The 11,708-nt window shown below is 30.5% G+C and overlaps 1 protein-coding gene across 5 annotated transcripts in view; it reads right to left on the bottom strand.

The window, feature by feature from the left end:
- The window catches only part of Galphaq (G protein alpha q subunit), a 68,317-nt gene that overhangs the window by 39,981 nt on the left and 16,628 nt on the right, over positions 1-11,708 (bottom strand). For 3 of the 5 annotated variants that reach the window (XM_075312216.1, XM_075312215.1, XM_075312214.1), the window contains exon 1: positions 2,779-2,929. The exons of 1 other annotated variant lie outside the window; for it this stretch is intronic. The gene's annotated coding sequence lies outside the window, so the exon portion shown is untranslated. Of the gene's footprint in view, positions 1-2,778; positions 2,930-11,708 lie in introns of those variants that run through there. One more of the 5 variants, XM_075312212.1, reaches the window with a different exon arrangement.

Below are 11,708 nucleotides of genomic sequence, written 5' to 3'. Positions count from 1 at the left end.
TATATATATATATATATATATATATATATATATATATATATATATATATATATATATATATATATATATATATATATATATATATATATATATATATATATATTATATATATATATATATATATATATATATATATATATATAAAGCTTCTCTAAGTGGTTTCACTGGAATGTGGAACGCCGTTCGGACTCGGCTATAAAAAGGAGGTCCCTTGTCATTGAGCTTAACATGGAATCGGGCAGCACTCAGTGGTAAGAGAGAAGTTCACCACTGTGGTATCACAATGGACTGAATAGTCTAAGTGAGCCTGATACACCGGGCTGCCACATAACCTAACCTAACCTATATATATATATATATATATATATATATATATATATATATATATATATATATATATATATATATATATATATATATATATATATATATATATATATATATATATATATATATATATATATATATATATATATATATATATATATATATATATATATATATATATATATATATATATATATATATATATATATATATATATATATATATATATATATATATATGTATATATATATATATATATATATATATATATATATATATATATATATATATATATATATATATATATATATATATATATATATATATATATATATATATATATATATATATATATATATATATATTTACATAAAAGAAAATTCTGTTAAACTGAGGTCTACTTCGCTTTAAAAGATATGACACAATTCTTTTTTATTATAGAAATCGGTATTAAATGCAATATGTTGTTGTAATTTTGCTATAAAGACAAAAAGTATAACTGAAACTTTTTTTTAATTTAAAAGGACTTTAAATCAAAGATGCAAAATATTCAAAACATATATCCGCCTTCATATGAAACCTTTTTATCTTTAATACAAACTTTTCTTCGGATCATAAATGTTGTTCTTTACATTAAAGAAAATTTGCCCTAGTACATAGACATACGACTTTAATAGAGTGCCACAAATTTCACATTGTCTTAAATTTAATCAAAAACTATTTTTATGTTAGCCTGATATTAATCATTTGATTGGACATGAAGATTAAGGAATTCACATTATTAAGTTATTGAAAAACATATGACAGATACAAATCTCCACAAGCCTGACTATACAAATATTTCATCTCTGGCTGAGTAGAACTTCCAATTTGGATATTTTAATTTATTATAAAATTACATTATTCTTCTCATCTCACGGAGTTAGATATAAATCGAGACTATACTATAGAAGAAGCACAAGATGCTGGAAGAAATTCGAGTATGGTTAGATAATCGTCTAATATGCAGTTTACTAGAATGTTTAATGTTTTACACTCTAACATCTTCTTTCCATCATGTCCTTATTTCACTCAATCCCCAATTTGTTTCCAAGATGGTCCAGGCCCTGAATCAGCGCTTTTCACATTGCGGTCTCAAAGTTCACTTGCCTTCGTGTTAAATGCGTTTGAAATTATTTCGCAAAAAAGTTGATTACAATTTCAAGAAATTACCGGTTTCGTTTCCAAGCAGGTCCAGATCCTGAATCAACTCTTCACCGATATGGGGTCTCTATATCTTACCCTTATTTCACTCAATCCCCAATTTCTTTCCAAGCTGGTACAGGCCCTGAATCAGCGCTTCCCACATATGGGGTCTCTATATTTAGTAAACACATGGCAACGGCAGGGTAGTATTCCTACGTCTCTTCATCCTTAAAATGCACCCTACATGCACCATGATCAGCTTCTATTCGGCACTAATGTACCCTCAATTCTAGGAACCTGTAATGAATTCCACGACTCTTCTGGCTGACATCCTACTATCTTTTTGTTGTTCTTTAGTCCTGTTCTTGTTTGGGTCACTTAATTGTATTTTCGTTTTTGATATTCAACTAATTGTCATTTTATTGAAATGTCTTCAATCACAGAAATGATAGTATCAATTAAAAAATTAATTGAAGGTCAATTAAAAATTAATTGGTCCGATTAAAAAATTAATTGATATAATTAATTTTTTAAATTGAAGTATCTGTTATAATTAGATTTTTAAACTGGCAGATGTTTGTACGCGAATACTAGCTTTATTAATATATCATAAAAAGAGAATGCAAATTCCATAAATGAGGTCCGTGTCCTAATTTTAATTTTATGGAGTCTAAATTTAAAGCCAGATAGGTCCCTGGAATATGCCTTTATTTTAAAGAAGGCGCATCATTGGCTTTGTATCAATACCAAAAATCCTTATGGGGAATTCAAAATCTTTGTATCCAAGTCAACTGTTTTTTGAGTGTACAAACAAAAGGTAAAAATTGGAGTTTTATATGTTGTAGTAATAAAACATATGATTCAACCACTCAATAGGTTCTTGGTGTTTTAATTAAACAAATCATAAAAATTTATATTTATGACAAACCATATACAGGGATATAATCGATTTTCCACATAGGTACAGTTTGTAACGATAATTTAATTATAAGTTTTTCACTCTACATAATATGGACAAAATTTATATTAGTTTTAATCACTTTTAAAATTAGCAAAAGTCCTTATTTACAACAGTCCACATACTTAAAATCATTTTTGTATTCATAGTCTCTTAAAAAATACAAAAAGTTTAGTTTAATTTATGAATATATTTAGTGAAAATTTAAAGCCCACAAAAATGTTTTTCAATAATTTTCTTTCTTCTAAATATTTGTTTGCTTCTTTAACATTTATTTCATATTATTTTAGAATTTTTTTTAATTTCACCTTTTTTTAAATAACTTGTTTTTAAATTTTTAATATAGCAATTGGCACACTATATGATTTTAGAAAACAAGACAGTAAATCACGCCGCTGAACATGGAGAGACAACGATTATGACTGAGGTTTGTTTGCAAACTATTTAAAATTTTGAAGTAGTTAAGGTAAGGTCTGACCATCGTCATTTCCCCATTCTTCCAATAAAGGTCTAGAATGACCCTCTGACACATATACAAGCACAATAGTTTATTTCCAGGCTAACTATTTGCACTACCCTCACTGGCATACATACACGTGAATATGACCAAAACATATAGCCAGTAAGTGTCGTGTTGGTCTTCCTCTTGCTTTCTCTTACTATCCTTGCTTAAAGCTTATAGACCCATCTTATTTCCTCATAGATGCGGATATTATCATATAGGGCTTCCACATTGCTGAGACGATAATTGTAGGTTTGTGGCACTTTCCCTGCTGGACATTGTTAGCGACTAACGACCACCAGCAACAATGGTCAATCCCGGCAAATATGTCTAACGCTCTTAGTGCTCAAAATTCAGAAATGTCTAGAGCCTTCAGTTGGACGGGGGGTTGTATTAGAAATAGCTTGGTTCTATGCAACAAGAAGGTCGAGGTTTCGGTTGCCGTGACTATTAGGCCGCTGTATATGCATGTGACGTTAGGAAATTTGACGATAATCCAATTGTCTTTAAACTTTTCAGACCTCACAGAGGACAAGGTGAAATGTGAACACACTTAGGATTTTTTTCTTCCTCTCTGTTGGGGGAACTTTTGTAGGATGATTGTTAAGTCCAAAGGTATTTGTGAATACAATGAAATTACACTGTTAATTTGTAAAACCCATGTCCCAAGTTTCTCCACAAAAAAAAAAAACATTTTATAAAAAATTTCCTAACATCAAAACGGGTTTAGCAATAAAGAACTTCACTTGTTGATCAAGTGATGCAGGGACCAATCGGGGATTTATTATTGAAGAAAAGTTTCAGTCTAGAGGTGGTGCAAAACGATTGCATTGAAATTCCCTTTTGTGAGAGAGCAATACACTGAAAGAAGAGTTTCTTTTCCTGAGGAACGGAAATTTAGACAAGCGAAGTTTTCTTTTGATATTAAAATTATAGAACAGGTTTGAGAAAACCGTTACTTCACTTATTATACACAGAAAAAACTTACAACTGTTATTTTCGTAAAATGAACTACATCATGCGAACATTGAACTGAATTGTATTCCATTTTTTAAGTTTTCATAATGCGTTGTTAAAATAACGACAACTTAAAGACATTTTCGAATTTTTAATTACCACTTACTTCTTATTCTTTCTCACACCTTCTTCTAATAAAAACAAAAAGGAGACATTTGCATTTACAAAAGGCTGCAGAACTATCGATGACTCCGCTATTTATAGGCAATATTAGAATTTCCATCGATAGTCATTGCTGTCGCATAGAGATTACGGTTCTCACTGAATGGCATAATGTAACTCTGTGCTGGGAATCTGGACATTATAGGAAATGAAGAAGCAAGCGGCATTATATTTTAGAAGAAAACAGATACACTGAAAACAGAGTTTTATTTTTTGTGGAAGGAAATTTTAGACAAACTAAGTTTTCTTTTGATGCTAAAAAATTTTCTATTGATGTAAATAAAAGTCATTAGATAAAATCGTTGCAACAAATGTCACAAATTCGGATTTATTTGCTCTTTAAGAAAATACTTTATAACAAAAGGGAATTTCGTTCCTGAGGATAATATTTTTTCTTTGGGTGTAGATTTGAGAAACTAGAGTCTGAGGAGTATTCTCGCTTTCATCGAGGCCTATGGGTGGAGGACCTAGGCGAATCTGAGGGACATTACACAAATTTTATAGGATTAACCTCAACAAAATGGAACAGTCACGAAGAGGACGAACAAAGAAGTTTGAGGAACCGCAATGGATTAATATGGCCGAAATTGACACTAAATCCGTTTACATCGTAAAATATTGTCGTGAAGCTAAAGATTTCTTGTCCTTAAAATACGAAAGCGAATTTTGCTTCGCATATAAGATAAACTTTTCTATGAAGTCGTTTTGTCTTGATAGTTATGTGATTCGACTAAAAATTGGGCATTTTTACATGGAAAAAAAATTTTCTTTGACTAAAAATTTCTAAATAACTATCTCAACTCCCCAGCTGGTCTGGAAAACAGGGTATGGTTAGGTTAGGTTAGGTGGCAGCCCGATGTATCAGGCTCACTTAGACTATTCAGTCCATTGTGATACCACATTGGTGAACTTCTCTCTTATCACTGAGTGCTGCCCGATTCCATGTTAAGCTCAATGACAAGGGACCTCAATTTTTTAGCAGAGTCCGAACGGCGTTTTACATTGCAGTGAAACCACTTAGAGAAGCTTTGAAACCCTCAGAAATGTCACCAGCATTACTGAGGTGGGATAATCCACGCTGAAAAACTTTTTGGTGTTCGGTCGAAGCAGGAATCGAACCCACGACCTTGTGTATGCAAGGCAGGCATGCTAACCATTGCACCAAGGTGGCTCCCAAACAGGTTATACTTTTGAGTATATCTCGGTTTCTGCTTCCATACCACGTAGGTTTGATCATTTGTAAGAAATAATAAAATTTCTCTCCGGGATGAGGGGCCCATAACACAAAATGGACCAATGTTTCCACTCGAGCCAAAAATTGGAGAATATTTTACCAAATTTCTCAAAATTTTATTTCTATAGAAAATTTTGTCAAAATTTTATTTCTATAGAAAACATTGTCAAAATTTTATTTCTATAGGAAATTTTGTCAAAATGTTATTTCTATAGAAAATTTTGTCAAAATTTTATTTCTATAGAAAATGTTGTTAAAATTTTATTTCCATAGAAATTTTTGTCAAAATTCTATAGAAAAGTTATTCAACATTTTATTTCTATAGAAAATTTTGTCAAAATTTTATTTCTATAGAAAATTTTGTCAAAATTTTATTTCTATAGAAAATTTTTTCAAAAATTCATTTCTCCATTTGTTTTGTTTTGTTATTGTTGGTTTTGTTCTTTAAGCATTGTTGTCGTTTTTTTATTTTTTTTTCAGCTTAAAACCATACATTGACTAAACTACAAGAGTAGCTTAACCAACAGAGGAAAAGAATGTTTGTCAAATTTATTTGGGCAAAGCCCTATAGACTGCAAGATGGTTGGATGGACGCACGTTTCGGAATTACCACATTCCTCATCAGCATCCTCTACTTGCAGCAAAACTATCAACCAATTATCAGAATAAATTCAGGCAGTTTATTAAACCCAACAAAAACCACACTTGAACCCTCCGAAAAAAGGTTTTACATTGATAGCCGGCTTATGCCAAATAAATTCGAAACAAACATATCTCTTTTCCTATGCCACTGTCAAATCATCGATTTGAATTCACATGGCTGGGTTTATTTTGAGCGTGCCTCCTCTTCTTTTTCCATTTGTTTTGTTTTGTTATTGTTGGTTTTGTTCTTTAAGCATTGTTGTCGTTTTTTTATTTTTTTTTCCAGCTTAAAACCATACATTGACTAAACTACAAGAGTAGCTTAACCAACAGAGGAAAAGAATGTTTGTCAAATTTATTTGGGCAAAGCCCTATAGACTGCAAGATGGTTGGATGGACGCACGTTTCGGAATTACCACATTCCTCATCAGCATCCTCTACTTGCAGCAAAACTATCAACCAATTATCAGAATAAATTCAGGCAGTTTATTAAACCCAACAAAAACCACACTTGAACCCTCCGAAAAAAGGTTTTACATTGATAGCCGGCTTATGCCAAATAAATTCGAAACAAACATATCTCTTTTCCTATGCCACTGTCATTTCTATAGAAAATTTTGTCAAAATTTTATTTCTATAGAAAAATTTGTCAAAATTTTATTTCTATAGAAAATTTTGTCAAAATTTTATTTCTATAGACAATTTTGTCAAAATTTAATTTCTATAGAAAATTTTGTCAAAATTTTATTTCTTTAGAAATATTTTTCAAAATTTTATTTCCATAGATAATTTTGTCAAAATTTTATTTCTATAGAAAATGTTGTTAAAATTTTATTTCTAGAGACAATTTGGTCAACATTTTAATTCTATAGATAATTTTGTCAAAATTTCATTTCTATAGAAAATTTTGTCAAAATTTCATTTCTTTAGAACATTTTGTCAAAATTTTATTTCTATAGTAAATTTCATCAAAATTTTATTTCTATAGAAAATTTTGTCAAAATTTTATTTCTATAGAAAATTTTGTCAAAATTTTATTTCTATAGAAAATTTTGTCAAAATTTTATTTCTATAGAAAATTTTGTCAACATTTTTTTTTTTATTTTTTTTTTTTTATTGAATTCATTCATTATTTCTATAGAAAATTTTGTCAAAATTTTATTTCTATAGGAAATTTTGTCAAAGTTTTATTTCTATAGAAAAATTTCCCAAAATTTATTTTATTTTTATAAATATTTGTTCAAAATTATATTTCTGTAGAAAATGTTTTCAAAATTTTATTTCCATGGATATTGGAGAGGATTGTTCTTAGTTTACTAATCATAAATGTCTAAATAAAATATATAATTATTATTAAAATCACATTTGTTTATTTTGTCTATCACAAATTTTAGTAGTAATTTTCCTCGCCGCCTAGTTAACAGAACTCTTCTTACAAAAAAATTAAAAAATAATTTATCATCCCATTAACAATACTGTAATTTAATATTAAACATACAAATGTTATTTATATATCAAGATAGGAAAACCAATTAACAAACGACTTAAAAACTGCAACTTTTGTGGAAAGCACGGGAACGAAAAATGTCAAGAACAAGAACAACAAAAACAACGAATAATGTTTACACATTCACTTTGTAGCGTTAATCGCTTGTTTTTTATGTTGTCAGTATAATTATATCTATCGATTTTACAAGAAAGAATATTTCAAAGATTAGGAAGTATTTTTTTCTGTTTTGTTTCTCGAATATACTCGTGATTTTTAAATGGGGTTCACTAATTATAACTAATAGGTAGAAATAGAACTGGGGCAGTGAACAAAAGCTAGCTAAACTGTTTTCCATTATTGGAAAATATTGTTAGGAATCTGGATAACAACAAAGTCTTTTATTAAATTAACCTGAATATAATAGTTGAGATTGTAATTTAATATTTTCCCTAAGACTAAGAAATGGAAGTGTCCTTACACCCTCAAAAAAATCGCTTCTGTAACATATACCCCAAACAAATTTTGCTTCAAGCATATATATTTTCAGGATTGGTCCAAACAAAATATTGTTTGTATTGTTCAAACATATTATGTTTCACCTTAGGGCATACACCGGTGCACCGGTAGTAAAAATTTTAATGAAATTTTCTTTGTGTGGCTATATTTTTAAGGGCCAATTGGTTACTTCCATTATTGTACTTGCAGCATACTCTCTAGGTCTCTCTTTCTAAACACATATATGTTTATAGGCTATTTCCAAATTAATATATGTTTGCATCTAAGCATATCATATTTACAAAAATTTTATGTCCCAAACATAATATGTTCTAACATATTAACATATATGTCTCAAACATGTTATGCTAGTTTATGAACATTTTATGTTTGCATTTAAAAATATTGGGTTTGAGTTCAAAACATATAATTTTTATACCCAAACATAAATATATATAGCCGTCGATTAACCGATTCTCAAATTCGACCTCCAGAGCCTCTTTTAAGAGCAAATTTCATTCGATCCGGTTGCAATTCGGTACGTGCCCTCCAACAAACATGCAAAAATGGGAAAATTTTTTGTTTAATTTCATAAATTTCCGTATAAGCGTCAGAAAAATCGTATGAAAATGTCGCTTTTTATATGATTCGATACTCATACTCTTTGTACTGTGGAGGCTATTGGTCGAAATGGATCATCAGTCTATATCCAAAAAACCACTTATGCTAGCCGAAAGTACTCGATGAGAGGAGAAAAGTAAATTCTTCATGCTCAAAACCCCAAAAATGTCGAAAAAAATTACCACTTTTTCCGTTTTCCGACTGCAGGTCTTGAACTATTAAAAATTTTACCAACAATCAACTGAAAATTGCGATTTGCATGCCTTCAAGAAGCCAAATCGGGAGATCGATCTATATGGGGGCTATATAAAACCATGAACCGATATATACCAAATTTGCTATGGCTCTTTATAAACTTCATAAAAAAGAAAGGAAATGAAATGAAAATTACTGCTTCCAACCTCAAGAAGTCAAATCGGGAGATTGGTCCTTATGGGGGCTATATTAAATAGAAAATACTTCCATATTTCAATTTTCAAGCAAATTGGATGAAAATTGCCACTTCCATGCACTGAAGAGAAAATCATTCCCGGTTTCAAAGGTTTTGTCTTTAGACTAATAAGTTTGTTATTGATTCCAAGTCAAAGAAGCGGAAAATTCAAAGTCCTTTAAAAACGAGTTAACGAAAAATTAAATTTTCAAAATAACTTCAAGTAGAAATAATGCTATGTTTTAAGTAATAATCGTCTTTAAAATTAAGTGTTGAAAGATATCTTAGTTTTAAACGTTTTTTTTTGCTTTGTAGCCAAGATGCAAAAAAGTCAAAAAATTCATTTCATTAGTTTTATTTATTTTTTTTTATTTATTTAAGCATATCCTGTACAACAAGATTAAAGTCTTATAATTAAAGTACAGGAATTTTAATAAAAAAGAATTTTTCAGAATTATTAAAGCCAAGCTGACATTAGTCAACCAAAATTTCCTTTCATGAAAAGATACCCATTTTTAAGTCGAATCACGACTTTATTGAAAATTTAAAGATTATAAGGACCTTCCAATTTTTTGGTAGTACTCCTTCGGTTTTGCCTCAAAATAGGCCTCAGTTTCGGCGATCACCTCTTCATTGCAGCCAATTTTTTTCCCCTGCGAGCATCTTTTTGGGGTCTGAGAACAAGAAAAAGTCGCTGGGGACCAGATCTGGAGAATACTGTGGGTGGGGAAGCAATTCGAAGCCCAATTCATGAATTTTTGCCATCGTTCTCAATGACTTGTGGCACGGTGCGTTGTCTTGGTGGAACAACACTTGTTTCTTCTCCATATGGGTCCGTTTTGCCGCGATTTCGACCTTCAAAAGCTCCAATAACGCCATACAATAGTCACGGTTGATGGGTTTTCCCTTCTCAAGATAATCGATAAAAATTATTCCATGCGCATCCCAAAAAACAGAGGCCATTACTTTGCCAGCGAACTTTTGAGTCTTTTCACGCTTCGGAGACGATTCACCGGTTGCTGTCCACTCAGCCGACTGTCGATTGGACTCAGGAGTGTAGTGATGGAACCATGTTTCATCCATTTTCACATATCGACGGAAAAACTTGGGTGTATTACGAGTTAACAGCTGCAAACACCGCTCAGAATCATCAACACGTTGTTGTTTTTGGTCAAATGTGAGCTCGAGCGGCACCCATTTTGCACAGAGCTTCCGCATATCCAAATATTGATGAATGATATGACCAACACGTTCCTTTCATATCTTTAAGGCCTCTGCTATCTCGATCAACTTCATTTTAGGGTCATTCAAAATCATTTTGTGGATTTTTTGATGTTTTCGTCGGTAACCACATCTTTCGGGCGTCCGCGTTCACCGTCCTCCGTGCTCATTTCACCACGCTTGCATTTTGCATAGCAATCAATTATTGTTGATTTCCCTGGGGCAGAGTCCGGAAAGTCATTATCAAGCCAAGTTTTTGCTTCCAACGTATTTTTTCCCTTCAGAAAGCAGTATTTTATCAAAAGTTGCTTCACAAAAGACGCTCTATCTCACAAACTAATTGACTTACAGACGTCAAATTTTGACACGAATCATTTGAAGGTTGGTACTATATAAAAATAATATGCATTTAATACTAGCGACGCCATCTATGTGTCAGACCAGGGACTTATCAGCCAACCTGTTATGCTAAGCAAAATTTGCATTCGTATTTTAAGGGCATGAACTCTTTGCCTCACGACAGTATTTTTTTCAGTGTGCCCTCAGAAGTCAAATCATGAGGTCTATATGGAGGCTATATCAAAACATGGTCTGACGTATACAAATTTTATCGCAGCTCTTAATGAATCTCTTCTTGAACATCGGATTAAAGTATATACGCAAGAAGTCGAAACATTTGGTGAAAAAATGCATCGTCGAATTTTACCTGTCTGCAGACAAAAGACGAGTAGCGTGACTACAACAGATTGACAGCCAGACGTACATCGTAATATAGCCTTAGAATTTCTCCCTCATAAGGAATATATATACTATATATAGTTTGAAATCGATATTTGAATGCGCTATAAATGAAATGACATCCTTATTATACCCCCATCACCATCCTACACAAAAAAAATCTGATTCAATCACGAAATTAATTGATCCAATTAATTTTTAATTGAAATGTCTTCAATCACAGAAATGATAGTATCAATTAAAAAATTAATTGAAGGTCAATTAAAAAATTAATTGATTCAATTAAAAAATTAACTGATACTATTAATTTTCATGACTGATTTTTGTTTCAATTAAAAAATTTGTTGATTAAATTAAATTTTTAATTGAATATTTTTTAAAACTCAATTAAAATTTTAATTGGAAAATTTTTCGTGAAATTTTTTTCTGTGTATGGTGGTGTGTATAAAAATATACTTGATTATAAAACTAATTGGTTTCTTGCGCTACATTCAGTTAATTTTTTAATTAGCTCAATTAAAAATTCAATTGTTTTTGGTAGAAAAAATAAATAAATGTTTTTATTTATTTATTTAAAATATTTTTTTCCTTTAGCTGAAATAATACTCTTGTACATTTACAAGATTTTATGCTTATGAATTTTTCGATTATAATTACAGTTAGATTTTTCATTAGATTTGAGTAAAA

This window comes from Haematobia irritans, chromosome 5 (assembly GCF_050003625.1).
Source record: "Haematobia irritans isolate KBUSLIRL chromosome 5, ASM5000362v1, whole genome shotgun sequence".
Lineage (NCBI taxonomy): Eukaryota > Metazoa > Arthropoda > Insecta > Diptera > Muscidae > Haematobia > Haematobia irritans.
Note: the sequence above shows the minus strand (reverse complement) of the source record. Positions and strands in the feature narration are given on the sequence as shown.